This window comes from Puntigrus tetrazona, chromosome 9 (genome assembly GCF_018831695.1).
Source record: "Puntigrus tetrazona isolate hp1 chromosome 9, ASM1883169v1, whole genome shotgun sequence".
Taxonomy (NCBI): Eukaryota; Metazoa; Chordata; class Actinopteri; order Cypriniformes; family Cyprinidae; genus Puntigrus; species Puntigrus tetrazona.
The window spans coordinates 22,127,868-22,147,234 of NC_056707.1; the positions used below are offsets into that span (position 1 = coordinate 22,127,868).

The 19,367-nt window shown below is 36.7% G+C and overlaps 1 long non-coding RNA gene across 1 annotated transcript; it reads left to right on the plus strand.

The window, feature by feature from the left end:
* The first annotated feature begins 2,375 nt into the window (after positions 1-2,375).
* Positions 2,376-16,731, plus strand: LOC122352159. The gene is made up of 3 exons (XR_006251859.1): positions 2,376-2,413; positions 15,210-15,325; positions 16,161-16,731. It is a non-coding gene; the product is annotated as an uncharacterized LOC122352159 (long non-coding RNA).
* Positions 16,732-19,367: the final 2,636 nt, after the last annotated feature.

The window sequence follows — 19,367 nt, forward strand, 5'->3', positions numbered from 1 at the left end:
TCTTGTGTGCTTCCAAACTCCTGCAGAACAGGAAAGGTAATAAACCAAATAAATCTATCTTGGAGCAACATTTAAGTGATTTATCTACATCAAAACTGTCTGTTTATCTATCAGTCTTTCAGTCCGTCTTGACAAATTCTTACAAAATAAATTATATTTGGGCCATGAGATTTGGTTCATGTTTCTGAGTAAAATGAAAAGGCAATCAGTAGGACAACTGAGTCTAAAAACGAACAAAAGTGCATTTTAAACAACAGCCACCGTCTCTGAAAATGTTCGTTTTAGAAAAAAACATTGAGCTTAATGTATTATTGTACAAATGTAGGTCTCAGTGGTGAACATGTTTACTTGTTTGGCCAGCGTTTCCTCCAGCCCGTTCCAGTTGAGAGGCTGAAAATGAGAAGGAGTGAGAGGAAACCTTCACAAGGCTCTTATTGTTGCACTTAATCCTCTTCAGACGGACCCGGACTGAGAAAAAAGGCACATTTTCTAAAGTGTGCTCTGGTTCTATTCATCCACGGAGCTCTCTCTCTCACCCTCAGCTCAATAGGCCTACAGTGTCGCGTGTCTCACCCTGCGCAACCAATAAAGCCTTTAGTTATGCTAAAGACCGACCTTTAGCCACTTTATTTAGCTGAGCGGTGGTGAGGAAATAACTGAACCATGCAGCAGAGCTCATGACACTCATGACACGAAAAATATATATATATATATATATATATATATATATATACATTAAAGGTCCCTCACACAGGAAGGAATGTGGCTAACATGATGTCTTAAAACTGTTGCCAAAAGATACACCAAATAAGCAGGCCAAACCCACTATCTATCCGGATGTCATGTAAACCTCGTGTATAGATACCACATGACAACTTTAATTATTAAAAGCAATGTTAAAGAATGAATGGAGGGTTTGTTGTCTATTTGCCCTGTGTGTCTGTGACAGTAATATATACTGTAGAACGTGCATGACAGGAACTAAACGAAAATTGATCACATTTTCACAGTATATTATAGCTATGGATTTTGTTTCTTGACTATTTATTGACAGTATAAATCTTTTGTGACATGACTTTAATATCACTGTTGTGTGCTGAATAAAAATAGTTCAACAGTTAAAACAAATATTACTGATTTCAAACATCTGAACAGTGATGTATATATTATATTATATATTAGGCTTTGTAAATTGATCCTGATAATTAATATTATTACATTTATTTTTTTAACCATAAGTTATAGTTACAATGCTTTAAAGCCGTACATATAAACACAGCTTCACTCTAAATCACTCTAAAACGCTTTCGTGTATTATTGCCGTACTCGATTTAGTAAAGAAGTATCAACACGACAGCAGCACTATCAAAGTGTGACATGAACGCTGAACACGGTAAACTTCACACACTTCAGAGGGAGTGACAGGGTGACAGGGTGGCCGTGACTGTACAGCGCCGCTGATCCGAGCAGAAAGTCTGTTTCACGGCTGTGAATTATCCTCAGTCAGTGTGAAATATCTGTTGTGTTTGACAGCGTGTGGTGTCGTAGGAGGTATTGTGTTATGGATCTGACGGCCCATCAAGAGCGCTGACAGCACGAACCTCTCTATCCATTAGAAGCCTGACAGAGGCCGTGACAGACCGCTTGATGGAGGAGAGGAAAGAGGGAAACGCGGATCTGAGGAAACTGAGTCAGCAGCACACATCTGTTGCCGGAGCACCGGGGCGAGCCAGGGTAACAACAACCAAGCACAGATGAAAATCACTGTCAAACTCCAGCAAAACATATTGGACAAAATAGATGCACCTGTGGCAGCTGCATCTGGTTGAAGACTGGAAAAGTGAAAGTGAAGGGCAATTTGTAGAACTACTCATGCTAAAATACATTTTATAAAAAATCTAATTGAAATAATGACGTAATAAATAAATATAATAAATTATGTAATGTCATTATCAAGACAAGGCTTGGCCTAAGCTAGGATCAGGCAATTGTTTATTGTTAATTATAACATTTGAGTAACTTTTAGAAACATGCTTAGAAAAAATATTTTACTCGTGTGCATTTTGAGACAAAACAAGGCACTGATGTCATTTAAGATCAGTTTAAGACAAGTTTCTTTCAGTTGAAAAAGTTCAGATTTGTATTTCAGTCTCAGATTAAGCAGATGTTCTCAAACAAAACTTAATACTGTATTTTCTTGGGAATATTTTTTTAAATGTATGTATATATATATATATATATATATATATATATATATATATATATATATATATATATATATATTGTGTGTGTGTCTCACTTCTATTACTTGATCCTGTTTGTATCTTGTAATTTAACAAAAGACTCTTCCTAAATGATGTCACCATGCAGGAAGTGACATCATAGTGGAAAAAAACCAGCAGCACAAACATTAGTGAGTATTTGATGGGTTTTTGATGCGTTTCATGGTATTAAAACATTTTAGCTTTTAGAAAACATTAGCTAATATCAAAATGTCAAAACAGGGTTGAACTTTGGTTGCATTTTAGTAACTACAGATGCTTTGGGGGTAGTTTTCTGGCCCATTGTTTGAATGGTCACCGACCATCTTTGTACTAACATTCACTGTTCAACAGTCTTTTGGCTTTAACCCGACTGAATATTACCGACGTCCCTTTTGAGGGAAGTTCCTTAACTCACTCAGTAGTTGTCTGCCAAGAACATGACATCTTGTTATAGACTAACTTTATAGTTTTTCTTGTAACTTTTGATTGTACTTTTGGTATTCCTAAGGAATAGAAGTGACTTGAATCACGAGCAATTTCCAAGCAATTCCACAGAGTACTGTGATCAGCTGAAGACAACTGAATAACCGTGACAATGACGTGTTGTGCTGGTCTGTCATATCAATCAGAACCCTTCTGTGTTGTCTGCATGTTTTATGCAAAAGGGCATGATACCACAGACAGCTAGTATATGTAGGCAAGCATGTGTTTTGGGAATTGGCAAGTAGCCATCTGAAAGTCCCTAGATGACTACTAATGAATTGGGCTTTCAATGACTACTGCAGCTTGGGGGCTCCACCCTCAGCTTTCATGTAATGTTTTTGTGTCTGGTGGCAAAATTGCATGTTTAGGATTGTTATAAGACTATTTGATATTCGTGAACTTGTTTGTCTGCATTGAAGCTCGTATATCTTCTTCCGATTTCCCAGTAGCTGTAAGTAGTATTGGTCATGGATTTAGTTTATATCAAAAAGCATGTACGCCTTAAATGCACTGTAATTCGTTTTTATCCAAACGAATAACTGTAAATGTTCCCCTGAGGGTTTTAAAGTCCAGAAGTGCACTCTTTAGCCTTTGCTTGATGGTTATGTCATATTTTATTTTCCAACAACCTGTTTCGGTTTGTGTAAAAAAGATCTAGCATGCAGCACTGTTACTTTGTAGATCCTCCGTTATTTTTCCAAAAAGAAAGAGCCGAAGTTAAATTCCTACCTCCGAATGGCTAGCTAATGAATAATCATCGGTTGGGGGCCAATTAAATGATCTTCAAAGGCATTTTGTGCAATGAACTCCGGTATTAGCTAGTGTGTGTTAACATGCAGAGTCTTGGTGGATAAGTAATAAGACCCACTTAACTCTTCAATTATTTTCCATTACAGGGGAGCCACGGCAGTGTTTTGCCTGCTAAGTTTATTGGTAGTGGAAGGCTTCATACTGGGGAGTGTTAATTGGTAGGTGTCAGAACTAGAGAGTTGCGGGTTATGTTTAGAGCATCTTCATTAGCGCATAGATCCTTAAGTGAAACCCATCACTGCCTGTGCGTAAGACCACGTGCGTTTTATCGTGCCGCTTGCATGGTGCTTTTTTTTTCCGTTGGTCTCCAAGCTGAGGCCTTTTCAGAAGGGTGGATAAATTATGTACATTTTTTAGCATTCAGCTGAAACTGTCTTTCATTGGGAGCAGCTGCACTTGTGGGCACTTTCTTGATTTCTGTGGTGATTAATTCAGTTCACATCTTTATTTTCAAAAGCAGATTACTTCATTTAAAGTCATTACAGATTTATCCTCATTCAGTGTCTCTGGATAATTCGCACAGCCAGAATTAATAGGCCTGCTGTCCTTTGAAATTGACCATCAATATCTGAAAAGATCATTTAGCATTTTTTATTTTTTTGCATTAATTTTCATTATAGTAAACAAATGTTTTAATTATTTTTAAATATGCATACACTATATACATACAGTACCGCTGAAATAATTTATGAATTAAATAAATTAATTTAATTTAATGTGGATTCATTTAACTGAGCAAACACTTGTTACAAGCATTTGTACTTCAAATAAATTTTGTTTCTGGGAACAAGTGCCATTTAGTCAAGAGGAATATCAGTGGAGTAAAAATCCTTTTTTTCTTGACAGAGCATTTCAGTTTTGTTTAGGGTGTGTGAGGACACTACATGGACTATGTGCATACACTCATGCCTCATTGTGTGTACGGTTTCATTAAACTTTAACTGCAGACCCCTTCTGGCTCAAAATCTGTTTAGTTTAGCCCCAAATCCGGCACCCCCCCCCCAAAAAAAACCCTGTCTCCCACGTCTCACGGGACCTCTAGATCCCATTTAAACACGGCCAAGTCACACGAATGCATTCGCCCTAGAGAAGTTTGCTTCCTTTGACAGACTACCCTTCACCGACGGCGCGTTTTCATTAAGGCTTGCAATTTGGACACTTTCCAAATCACCTCTATTCTTTCGGGCGAGAAGCACACTAATTATGCCAGCGTCTTAAGGAGAACTGGAAACACAATTACGCGTCTTCCTTCTGGTGCCTGTGCGCAGTGGTTTGTAGGTCAGGGGGACGCAGGCCCATTTCATCACAATGAACGCATGAGCTGCATGGCTAATGTTTTAATCGTAATAATTAATACCACTTCGCTCTCATGCTGCTGCTAATTATGCATCCACACGTCATAGCGCAGACCTCGTTGATATCTGGAGAGAGGGGATTTCAGCCAGGTTTTCCAAACCCCTAGGAAGTCAGGGTTCATTTGGCAAGCCAAGTCATTTCCAACACTTCACTTGAATGCGAAACGTGTGAAAAGGGCTTCTTACTTTCTAGATTTTTAAGTTGCATTTTTAGTTGTGCAGTGTGCACTGACACATGGTCCGTTTACACCAAGAGTAACATTTATATTTGCCAGTATTTACAATATGTGTCGCTGATTGATGATCAAATGTAACTAGTACTTCATTTCAGGTAGAGTATATGTCATAATTAGTCCAATATGTAAGCAAAAAAGCATATTTATTCATTGTTGCAGCCATTTAAGAATAGAAATGCAGAGGTTTTTGGTGAGCAACTCGATTGACGTTCACCGTATGGACAAAACAAAGCGAAGACATTTCAAAATATCTTCTATTGTGCTTCACAGAACATCAAAAGAAAGGAATGAGTGAAATAGTAGGACATTACTTGCAAACATTTAATAATTCACCCATGTCTTTCTTTCTTCTATGGAACACAACAGAAGATATTTTTAAAAATGTCTTTGTAAGCTATGTAAACTAATAGAGTCCAAGGTTGTTTGAATTACAGTGTTCTTTTTTGTGTTTTGTAGAACAAAGAAAAGCAAAAAAAAAGGTTTGTAATGACATAAGGGCATTATTAGAGCATTATTTGCAAAAATTTCATGTTTTTTCTTTAGAGGACTCTTAATAACTCACTCATGCTGTTCTAAACAACTTTGGTTTACTTTGCTTTGTGGAGCACAAAAAAAGATATTTTGAACCATTAGGACATTATTTCCAGCGTACTAATGATGACAGAAAGCGGAATGTGTGGAATGAATCTGTGGTGTTCCTGTTGTAAGGAGTTAGTGTCTGGTTTAGAAACTGTCTGCGTGACCAATTGCTATTGAGGATGTCAACAAACGGGTAGTAGACCTCACTGCTTTTTCAGACTTTTCCCACTTCACAGATCCATGATGTCTCCTCATTTTCCTGAGGAAACACATCACTTCCCAACTCACAGGAACACTTCAATGCAGAGGGGGGCGTAGGTCAGGTCGAGGGGGAGGTTTTTCAGCAGCAAGGTTGCTGAGGAGATGAACGGAAATGTCCGTTAGTGGGTGGAGGTCCTTGGAGATAATAAGAGAGCAGCTTCACCACTTCAGATCAGGACCGAGAGATAGCAGCCTTGCTAAAATCCAAATGCACTTCAAATCCAGATGTTCTTCAAAAGACCTCTGATAACATGGAGATATCCCGCTTCATTCAGAGACGTGTTTAGTCTCTCTGTCTCTCTCTGGCCTATAACCTAAGCTCTCCAGGGCAAGTGTGACTTTACAACCTCATATAATTCTACAGTAGTTCATAAATCCTGTATGTGTTTCTTATAGACGATGTTCAGGGCAATAAATACTTTCTTTAAAGATGCAGATAAACGTTTGTGTTTTTCTGATCAAATTCTGGTGACACACGTTATTAATTTTCACTTGTTTTAAAGCATTGTAATATCAGTTGGAGACTCACACTGTGCATTTAATGTATCTATCTACCCAATTAAATAATGTCACAACCATGCAGTTCATTAACATGCAAATGGCGTCTTATGAAGAGATTAGTTAATTGCAACTCATTTGCATAATTAATGAACACTCGAATGAATAATGCTTTAGTGAATTTGTGCTGCGCTGTCATGAAATAAATTATAAAAGACAGGCTGAGGCCATTGTGTAAAATCCCTGTGAACTGCATGAAATAATAAGCAGGTGAGAGATGTATAATAAAATCAGAACATGGGAGAAATATGCAGGAATGGTCATTTGTACACATTACTTAAAGCTTGACGTTAGCCTGTCACAATGACAGCGTGCAATATCTCTGTAGGGTATCTGACTCGGTAATAAAGAAGACTGATTGTCACTGCGAAAAGTTATGATGGCCATTTATAATACAAAAACGACAGAGGGTCTGTTACGAGGCTTTCGTAACCTCTTTGCAGTGTGGTTATAAGATTCTTGTACTCCAGTCAGAAGAACAGACACACTTTATCCATTTTTAAGCTGATAGTCTCTGTGGGAATTTCAAAAGGCATCTTGGCGGTCTAGAAGGGCACTGGGAAGGGATATTGTAATTGTAGACTTATTACAAATGAACTAAAAGGTCCTTCGAAAAAGACTTTCCGTGTTATGATCGCTTTAAGTAATACGCAGGTTTATGTGGTCTTAGTTGGTGTCTGTCGGCAATCCATTTTGAGGTCTTTATCTGAGATTTTGTAGAAAATATCAATTGCATGTTACATATCTTTCGATTTTAATGGCGCCACATATATATAAAGTATATTTTAAGCTAAAGTTTTATTTTTGCTGTGGACTTTATACCTACACTGGGACACTTTTGTATCTTATTTACCACTAAAGTGCAAATCGCTAACTTAATAGTACATATTAGTATCTAAAGTGTACTTATTAGTATCTAAAGTGTACTTATTAGTATCTAAATCATACGTATGTATACTTCTTGAAAAGGCGCCGCCCCAGTGACAACTTTTGTACCCTTTTTCTGAGAGAATATAAAAATGACTATTTATGCATAATCAAGGTATTAATTTATTGTTTTTACCAAACGTGCACATCATTTTTGCAGAAAATATGAACAAATGAGAAAACTAATTACAAGAAGACATTTTAATTGTTTTTGTGTATAAAAGCAATAATCTCTATTCGGGTGAACTGATGAGCTGGTGTGTGTTTTATGATTCTAGCTATGATTCAATTGTTCAAATCTAAACGTTCTTAATTATTTACTGGCAGTAATTAATTTCTTTCTGAAACTGCCATTGTGGGTGACAGTAAGATGTTTAATGATATCGCTTGATCATGCAAATATAACCACAACTGCAGAATCCGATGCTACTGATTTAACACGTTATTTTCCTCTTTTCTTGGATTTTGTACTTCTGAGAGGTCAGTGTCCTGGATTAAGACGAATCGCAGTGACATGACCTCACAAAAAAATGAGGAAGCCAGTCTCTTTCTTTGTAGAATTAAAGAAATAGTTCACCAATAACATTTAGCATTATTAATCACTCCATGTCGCTCCGTGTTTTTTCCAATGCAACACAGAAAGAAGTTATTTTATAGAAAACAACAAAGTTTGTAAATAATGGGATGAACTATTACTTTAACTCACAGTAGCACACCCACTTGTTTTTAACTCTAAATTCTATATTTCAGTATTAGTTCTTCCTGCCCTACTGACACAAAAACCCAAAGAATCATTTCTCAAATTGAATTGCAATATCCCACAATCCCTCCGCATTTGTAAAGTAAGTGAGACTGGGATTACATTTGCTTTTACTTGCCTTTAATCTTTCACAGCATTCATATTACATTCTTTCTGGGGATTTACTTGCAGCAATTTTATTAACCTGCGGCACTGAATTATATTTGAATTTGTTTCCCTGCAGATTTGCTCATAAATCACATTCGCACTCATTACTACGGCTGTCATGCTTTTTGTGTACTGGACAACCAATTTTGAACCGTAATGATGTTGTTCTTTTCTGAAACACTTCAGGACGTAAAGTGCTTTATGTGTTTATGCACATTAAAAAAAGCTGCTATTATGACCGACCTCATTGAAACGCTATGCTTAATTGCTTAAGCAGTGGTTAATAAAGCAGTTTCTCAATGTTTTGCTGAGAATTTCAAAAGCTAAGCATATCATATCTAGTGCAGTGGTCTGGGGTGGTCAGGAAGGAAGCTGTAATCTTTGGGGAATATTGCAGCTTTGGGCTTGGGAGGGGGGGTTAAACGGCATTCAGATCCTGCTGACTGCCGGTTTATTTAGACGAGACACAAGTAGGTCATTGATATATCGCTAATTAGTGTTCCCCTCACATCCTTGACTTTGTATACAGACCTAGAAAATCCTCAGCGGTTTCAATGAGTGCTTGACTGAGCACACCCAAATGAAACCAATGCGGGGTCAGATTCTTGTCCTGTTTATTTGGACATGCAGTTTAAGGTAAACTGTTAAGCAAAGACGGTCTACTGTAAGTCTTTGGGGTGGTTTAAATGACATCTGCACTTAATAGACCGGTTGTGACTGTGCATTCCTTGCTCTAACAGTTACGTTGAGTAACTTCATGTCATTGAACTTGTTAAACTGGCATGTTATTTTGCGGACAGTGTTGTAAATGCAGTTGAGCAATGCTATTCCATTTATCTCGTTCTGAGAAAACGGTCATCAGCTAACCACAATTCTTTCCTGCGTCCCTCGCCGTCTATTTCAGTTTGACCTCCTGGGGTAGTTCTTCATGACTTTGAACCACTGGACCAAACTCAAGAGTCCACTAAAAACAAGGGAATTTTTTGTGAAGGACTTAATAAACTTGTGAAGATGTTGCTTGACAGTTTTATAGCCTATAACACAATGAGCAGTATAATGTGATATTGGGGGACTAGGACTATACGACAGGCCCCGGGTTATGCACGTAGCATGTTCGAATCCCTAAAAATAATATGTAAACATGTTCTTTTTTTGCGTTAGCTCTGCTCCTAAACTTACAGTACTGCTGTCAGTTGCCTTCCAAGGCTGAACGTAAGAGTTTAGTTGCGCTAACTTGATTTAATCCATTTAGAAATGTGTCAGACTTCAGTTTACAATGAATCTTTTGAAGGGGTAGTTCAGCCAAATATCAAAATTCTTTACTTCTACAATATGTTCTTTCACGATTTCAGTAGTATTTGTAGCCTGTTGCTAAAATAACAATGCTGTTCACAAGTTTTCCTAAAACACATACACACACACAAATATTAAAATCAATAGTTCGTTTTAAATGTGCTTTTAGTATTGATTGTATCATAGGTACATTTATGTTTTATCTTGCTTTATTCGCCACATTGAATGCATTATGAACTGGCAACTCGACTAAGCCTGGTGTTTCTCAAGGTTTTTTTTTTTCTCCATTTCTGTTACAGATAGAGTTTGGGTTCCTTGTCACTGTTGCCGTTGATTTGTGTAGTTGGGGATACTTAATTTTTGGCAACTATTTGAAAAGAACTGAAATGAGCTGGACAATGACATCACTGAATCAGCGTTGAACTGATTTTAACGGAAAGAATTACTGTTTACTGTTGTTCTCATTTTAGAGCTGCTGTACAGCAGAACTGAATTTGGTTGGCATCACTGACATACTGTTTTCTTTTTTTTTACAGTCTGTATTGTATAAAGCACTATATAAATAAAGGTGACTTGACTTTATGAGGTTACCTTTACTGGGTCTTTGATGAATGCATCCATTATTAAGTATTTCGACAAACAACTGTATCTCACAAACAGGCTAAGCATGAGTGCTAGATGGGCAGCTCACCAGTTTTTCGATGTCTTTGCCCATTTTTACTGTTTGGACTTTTTTTTCTCAGTCTCTCTAAATGCTGAATGCCATTACATTCTACGCTGGAGACATAGTGTGTGTTAATAAGCTGGGACATCTGGTAACCAGCTTCTTTTCTGATTCATTAACTGACGTAGTTGCAGTGGCCAGAGGGGTTTACGGTAGATATTTGAGGGGAGGTTGTGGTGCTGGGGGGGTGGGGTTGGGTTATTCAAGTGAGAAAGATAGTGTGCTGTCTCTCTCTCTCTCTTTCTTTCTCTCTCTCTCTCTCTCTCTCTCTCTCTGTATCAATGGAAATTCCTTGTAATGATAGGAGTGCTAGTGTGAATGAGTGTGTTGTCATCAGACCACGGGCATAAATGACACCTATTTGAGCTCAGATCAAGTTATAAAGCCTTGTTAAATACAAGCTAAGCCCTTTCAAATTCTGAAGTATCATTTTTTCCAGAAATGTATTTTTTTTTAAATGTATGCCATATTACATTTTTTTATTGCAATTTTTACCTCTTCCTTATATTACACTAATAATGGAAGTAAAACTAATTTACATTAACATGTAAACACACCATCGCAAAAGATAACAAATGCAATTTCTAGATGTTTATTTTAGTTAGTTAATGAAGGAATGGTTGAAAATATTCTGTCCATATGCTATCGGTTCCTTCATTTTCTTGTTTATTTCCAATTTATTAATGCTAATATCATATTCGTATTGACAATGTCACAATTGCTTCAGGCCCTTTATATGTGTTTCCAATATGAAAAGATAGAATAAATCTGTATGAAATGTTGTTGGATTATTTGAAGCCGCAGTAAATAAGTTCATCAGCCGTCCCAAGAAAGCCCCTCCCACTGCTGAAGATGATTGAGCAAGAAAAATACGACTTGATGGCACACATTGAAGGATGAAATGGACAATGAAGTTTCCATATGTTGTTTTTACACAGTAATTAGAGTCTGTCCTATGCTTTTTCTCTCACACACATGTATATGAACAAACACTAATTTAAAGGCTTCTCTTGTGTTGCCTTTATAAGATGTACTGACACATATGATGTCATTATTCCGGTCAGTTCTTTTTATGATGCGTCTGTTCTCAGACCGCCATCCGCTGAGGCCTGAACCAATTGCATGTCTACGGATCATCTAAACCAACTACCTGCTGCGAACTTTGACCTCGGAAACATGCAACGTTTGCATTCTGGGTTTGAACCGGTCTGGTTGTACTGTTTGGCCTGCTTTCGCTTAGCGGCAATTGCTACAATTCCCCAGCAAATAAACATAAATATAAACAAAAAGGGGAAAGCGGAGCATGCAAACCGCCTCATTTATTGCAATATCACGTCTGTTATTCATCACCATGGCGACCTGATCCAGAGCCTTGATGCGTCCCGCTCACAGATGTGACCGGTTTGTATTCATTGGATATGCAAATGTGTTGATCCGATGCTCATTGTTATTCACTGCCCCTGAGACAAATGAGGTTGATTCTGTTTGTGTATTTGCTGTCTACTTTTAGTCCCGGGAAGAAGCGGCGACACAGATCGCTGGATGCTTCAACAGGGCTGAAAACCAATGCGTATTTTTCGAGGGTCGCCTCGAAGCAGCTGCGAAAGCGAGAGGTAGAGCTTTGGCTCCTCTCTTCTCTAATCTCATCCCCCGCAGAGGGAAGCATTGGGCCGTGAACCTGGCTGCGAGCTGATTGGCTGCCGAGGTGATGGGTAGGGGGCTGTCAGTGTGAGGGCCGCAGCTGTTTTGGAAGAGCCTGTGTCGGTATCTGCAGCATGTCGACGTGTGAAGTACAAAAGATGAATCCTATTTCTCAAGAGAGCCCCACATATGTCAAGTATATTGTCCCATTATACCAATTCATTTATCAAGCCACTGAATGCCAATTAGATTCACAGGATGGTGCAGGTATATGGCGAGTGGTCGGTGCCAACGCTCTGCCGCAGCTGAGCTCCTCTGGCTGGATGCACCTCGAGCTCCGCCGCTGCCTCCCTCTCCACGGCGGGGCTTACCGGGGCGTAGTAACCTTCCCGAAAGGGCGAGAGGCCTCCCGGCGGCGACGCCCTGTGCTGAAACCAGAGAGCTGCAGTTTCGGCTCGGGCCCCCCTGATGAAGATGTCAGGGAGAGGGGCCCGAGCAGCGTGCCAAATGTCTCCACAGCCTGGAGATCAGATGAGATGAGAGGATCGGATGATGAAGCAGCCCTCTGCACGCCTTCAGCTGGGTACGTCCCAGCTGAGACGAGCTGAGAACAAGGGAAGGAGAGGAAGCTGGATCTGAGAAGTTAGAGAGTGGAAAGAAACAGGCTGGAGGAGAAAGGGATATTGTGACATCCGTGTGCTTTCTGTTCAGGATCACAACTGGATCGCATTTATTAAATTCAAGACGCATTGTGGTCACAATCAACTGATGCTGTTTGTTTTTGTGATGTTCAGGTCTTTAATGTTTCCTCTTTTAGGAACAATAATAAACTCAATCAAAAAAGATGATGATGATGATAATAATAATAAACTTGATTAAAAAAATCACTCATTATTACCATCAAGTGCACAATCTTCTTTTTGATATTGCACATCGTCAACAAAGAATGAATTTAATCAATTTTTCGCTACTACATTTGTCATGTACATTCTTTATTAATGTATAGTAAATTAATATATTTTTTTAGCACACTTTTGTTTCCAATAATCATTGTTTAAATTTATTTGTAAACCTATAAACTTGTATTTTTAAATTTCGTCTAAACTTTTTGATTTTGTCAACTACAATTTATTAAAACTTTTCAATAGTTTTGGTCAACAAAAAAGGCAGATAAACGTAAATGCTAATGTACTTTCATCATTGTGAATTTTCTGCTCTTGTAATGTGAAAAAGGCAACAGACCAGTACTCGCTCACATCGTTTTGTCTATTTTTGTGTAGTAATTTTCTCCCTGTTTTCACTGCTAATCCCTATTAGCATCCTTTGCTGTGCGTGTTAAAAGTAGCGGTGCATAAAAGACCAGATATCTTGTGTTAATCTCTAAAAATGATCTGTGTGTTAGCTGACAGAACATTTTAAGTAACTGTGACCTCTAATGTAATAGAATATGGTGAAACAGGGATACCGTTAATGCCAGGTGAAACAGGGTGCAATACAGTACAGTTATGACTGTCAAAAAGTCCCTTACGTCAATTCAAAACGACAGCCAGTGATTGAAAAGTAATGATGACTAATTACAGTCCCACGTGAGAGATCTGCCCGGGTCCCCGGCAGCGTAACGTCATAAGATTTAAATAGTTCTTATTCCCATGGCTGTGGTTCGCATTCTCCACGGCTGTGCTCATGTGCTGATGGATTCAATTAGCTGGGCTGTATATGCGCCTGTGGACAATTTAGTGACCGTTTGTTTGCCCAAAGGGCCTGGAGTTGCCTGGCTTTGTACATCCGGTTTTATTTTGCTTGATTAGTATGTCATTGGCTTTTTTCTGGAGTTACTACATTTTTGCATAGAAGTAGTTTCTCAGAAATGACTTCATGTTGCTTTTTTTTTTTTTTTTCTTGATCTGGACATGCAGCAATGCTGGGCGGCCTACTAGATGTCCTAAGCCAGTGTTTCTAAGTTGGTGCCTTGCAGCCCAAAACCAAAACTGGTCACAGAAAGAAGGGAAAAAACAATGCTAAGTTCTGGTAAAATCTAACTACAGTAGATTGCAAAAGGAGGTGAAGAAGACTTATATTTAATTTTAGTTTTTTTTGTTGTTATTTTATTCTCATTCTTTTGTAATTTATTGTATTGAGTTGACGTTAGATGATACATCTGCTAGACATTTGGTCCAGTGTAAAATCTGGGTCCAGTTAACAAGTACTGAGTTTGGGTTCACTGATAACTGTTTTAAAACACTGTTGTTCTTTGTCTCTTAAATCACTTCCTCAAACAGAGGGTAGAGGAGAAAGATTTAGAGATTTGAAGCCCCCTGGGAGACGGCATGCCACGGCCACAGCTGGGCTTCATCTTTACTGATAGCTTTGGGTGCCATCACTGATGTTGCCTCTTATCAAATCTCTCCTGAGCACCCAAAACCTCCCAGACAGAGAAAAGTCATATAGCTCGGAGCTGCTTCTAACATTAATGCTTTCTCAGTTTTGTCTCATCTACTGTAATTCACATCGTCTCAGATTCAAAAATTAATTTGGAGAATTAACACCAATGAGGCAACGGAGATCAAAAATAGGAAGTTAATAAGAAATGTTTGTTAAAAATCAAATCTAACTTTTGTTTGCAGATCTCCACGTTAAATTTTTACATTTTCAAAATATACAATGTTAATGGACCCTAATATATTGGTAATATAGATTTTAAAATAGAATTAAATTTTTTCATATATTTTCCCATTTTTAAATGTATTTTCAATGCATATTTATATGCCTATACATACATTTTGAATTGACCCCAAATTACTTTTTTTATGGTTGACATCTAATTTGCAATGTATTTTATCATTCTGACATTTAAATATAATACATTTTCAATTTGATATATTATGCCTTGAAAGTGATTTCTTAATGATAAAAGTGGATTTGTCTTCTCTTTAAAAGAAACATGCTGGTTAAGTTTAATTTTTAAAGAAAAATGTACCAAAACAAAGATTCCGGTCATATTTTTTAATGTTCTTAATGGAATTGGAATTCCAAAACAATTACATTTTTCTTCCTGCAAATGTAAATAACTAGAGTTCATGTTGTAAAATAGCCCACAGGCAGCAAGTCTGAATGAACTTAACTTTAACATCCTATATAATGTTTTTATATCTTCTTAAATGTTTCTCTCAGTAACTGAAAGGTGATGAAGGTAGTGATCTCATGGGGGAAGAGTTTCTGGAACAGTAGCGGGGGAAGGAGAGAAGGTCTGCATCCAACTGTGAGGCCACATTCTTGGCTCTGGATAGGTAAGAGGTGAATCCCATTAGCATTTCTGCTGATAGCAATATCTGCCAAGAACAGCCTCCTGCAGAATCTCGGCTGCTTTGAGAGATTTGAAGCCTCGTTGTAGACTGATTTGCAAGCCAGTGTGAAATCTGTGCATGTTATGGGCATTTTGTTCTGATTTTGAATGGATTTGCACATGCTAAAATTTGGTAATGAAAACCACCAATTCTGGTCTTGTTTCTATTCCACTAACGCACCACACTATCCCCATCTCTTTAATTGGACAAACAGATAGTCTTTTAATTAGTTAAGTTAATGCAGTTGGGTTGGTTGGAATACTTTAATATTGTTTATGTAGTATTTATAAGTATTTTGATTTGACATGTGTAATATGATTGCACTACACTCACAAACACACACACACACACACACATATATGTAGAACCTGCAATTATGAATTTATGTCATCTTGTAACTATACACTCAGAATCGCAAGAAATAAACTTAAAACTGAATTGTTAGTATAAAAATTAAAATAGTGAAGGTCACAATTGCCTTTTTTGTGGCTAATCGGGCTTCCATACATAGCAGAATGTTCTTATTGTTGCATATCACTGTCAGGATAATATTTATTTACTTTTTGTTTTTTTTGGAATTTTCCATAATATATTTAGTCAATGTTATGTAAAAGCAGTAGACCACTAATTTACACAACAACCTGTGATTACATCCACATTATTGCACTTTCGAACCTTTATGTAACTGGATGGACATTCCAGTTTTGAAATCTTTGTGTTTAGCAGTAGCAGATTCCACGTTGACCTGCTGATTAGCAAAACTGCTTTTCTATCGCAGCTCCGGAGACGTCACCCGGGTCATGAGGTGTTTCGCATAACAAGGGCGTTTTGATGTTAAAGGCAATTCATCAAGCATTACTTCTGCTCCCAGAGGCCATAGCAGCACAGAGCGAAGAGGAAAATGGACTCGTACGATATAATCCTTATTTGATCTTAACAGATCCATTCTCTTTAAACGTTGTTTGCAGGATCAGATAGCAGCCCCTCGGTGTGTTCAAAATGGGTGCTTTCCAAAAGATAGAGGAATTTGGGTCACATTTTAAAATAACTCCACTCATGTGCTGCTCTAACTAATCTGCAGATTCAAAATAATCCCCTAATGCTGTAATAACCCTTTATATAATTATGTATGGCTTTTATTCACAATATATGTAATAGTTTGAATAAACTGTTACATTCAGCGGTCCATCTGGCCAGTGTTAGCATGGACAATTATTCCTAAACTGGTTGTGAATCAGGTTATGACCTACAGGGCAATGGAGGGAATCTGTGATGGTGAGCTTTTTTGTTTAATATTAATGTTTACTACAACATGGCTATGGCACTAACTGGTCTATTGTAATGTGCATGTTAATAAATGTAACTTGTGTGCAACCCTTTACATGATTTAAAAGAAAAACAACTTAAATATTTGAGCTATATTTATGTATTCAGCTCAAACTCCATTTAACACATTTTAAGACGTTTAAATGTGAAGTGTGTAATTTTCTTAGTTTTGTCAACCTGCCACACATCTGCCATTAATTTGACAAAATATCCTGTAATTGGTTAAACTTATTAGGCTGGGTAGGATGTGTTAAATTATTATTAATTACTATTGTAGCATTTATTAATATTTTAATTAAATTTTATTTTTATAATGTCATTTCCATTTTTTTGTAAACTAGAAATTTAAAATGCATCTACTTGTGATGTAGAAGTGCTCTATACATATTTGAAATTTTAGAATTTTTTGTATATTTCTGTATGTATACCTATATATTTTTAGTTTTACTCATTTTAATGTTTAAAAACAAATAATTAGATTTTTTTAATTAAAAAAATAAAATTCTTAGTTGGTAGCAACACTGTGAAACAAACTATAATAATAATTATATTATAATAATAATAATGTATAAATACATATATTAAATTACATTTAATGGAATTATTTTTTTTGCTAAAGAAAATATTTTTAAAACAGTTCCTCTGCACTTTCCCATAAAATCAATATAGGTAAGTTTTGTCTGGTGTTTATGAACTGTGATGTTGACGGGAACATGAAAAGTGAAGTTGTGAAATGCATTTGGCTGAATGTGGAACCATATATATACTGTATATGTGTATGCACATGTGTTTTTCATGCTTTGCACGTGGTGTCTTGCTCAAGCATCAGCAATATGCATCGCAATGACCATGCAAAATACCCATGAAGAGCTAGTCATCCCTACTATGACCTTTGCTCTTTTTCCGCTCTTTGCATTTGCACATGTTAATAAATTTAACAACTATTGCGCCTCTCAAAATTAAATTCTTTTTCTCTCTTTTTTTTGGGGACCTCCCAGAAGTTTCCACAAATCAGCCCCCTTTTGTCCCCCAACTCACTTTAAGGATTTAAAGTTTGTTTTCCAAAAACGTATTTCATAAACACCATCAGCTAGGGTGAAAATATCAGGGCTGCTCTGTTGGGCAGAAGAGCATTCAACTTTCAACAAAGTTAAAGGTGCAGCCTGGAATTTTGGCACATGTACTGTAAATGTAGAAAATATTGATTGTTTTCAAATAGGTTTCCCAGAGACCTACAAGCTGGGAATTGGGGGTCATATTTTGGTAATTTAATTAGCTCCACAATAGTTCAAAAGTTTGGGTAAATAATTCATACTTATAATTTACAAAGATACTGTTAAAAATGTATATTGTCAAAAAAAAAGTCAAAAAATTATATGCTTATGTGTGTATATATGTATGTATGTATCTATCTCTATCTATCTATCTATATATATATATATATATATATATATATATATATATATATATATATATATATAAACTGAGTATATTTTAAAATGTAAAATTTCTATGATGCAAACTGAATTTTTTGCATCATTAAAATTTTTTTTTTTATTTTATATATATATATATATATATATATATATATATAAATTCTGTGAATTTTTTAGCATCATTAAAAATTATTGTTACAAAAATGTGATATATATATATATATATATATATATATATATATATATATATATATATATATATTTTTTTATTTTTTTTTTAATTCCGTTTGCATCGCAGAAATATATTACATTTTAAAATATACTTTTTTTTTTTTTCACAGTATTGTCATTTTTTTACTGTATTTTGAAAACAAAGCATAGAAAACATGGAAAAAGCATAATTTTCTGTTGATGTCCGAAAAAACATTTCTACCTAAAACAACAACGAAAAAAGTGGTGAAATACAAAATCCAGAATAACCGAGTGAGTGATGCAGCTGGCCGGTCATTCATTGCCTCTCATTTTCAAAAAACAGAGAGAGCGAGACAAGACTCTCTTTCACACTTATTAAAGAGTCTCTGTGGATTCCTCCCTATGGAGGAAGGAGAGAGCGGCTGTAACTATTGATAGGTACTGAAAGAAATGCACACACAAACTGTGAGTCTCAGAGCAAAAAAGTGCCACGCAAAATGTGCTTAAAGAGTGTCTGAGAGACTTGATGATGTCCCAGGACTCACACTGTGCTCCTTATCCACAGCACATGTGCTCTTGCTATTATCACTCAGAGGGGAATTGTGTCTGAGGCATCCTGAGACTCACACATTTAATAAGGCCGCGTGTGTGCGTAATAATCTGCTTTGTCATGGTCATAAGGCTGAAAAAGGATTTATCATGGAAAATATGGTTAGACTGATGGATTGTTAGATAGACCCGTAATAGACAGACATCAGCTAAACTAAATGAGCTTTCACAAAGCATTTAAGAAGCGCTACGTTATTTGTGTGCATTGTTTGTGCTGCAAGACATTACCAACTTTCCATAAAACCAATGCATTCCTCTATAATTACTTCCATGACCTGTAAATCTAAAGTTTATGAACAAATGTAAGCAGTCAAGTCAACCATATAACGTTAAATATCGCGCTGAAAGTATTTTTATTGCAAGTGCTGTTAAAATGGACTTCTTCGCTGTTTTGAAAAAATTCAGTATATCAAAATAATATT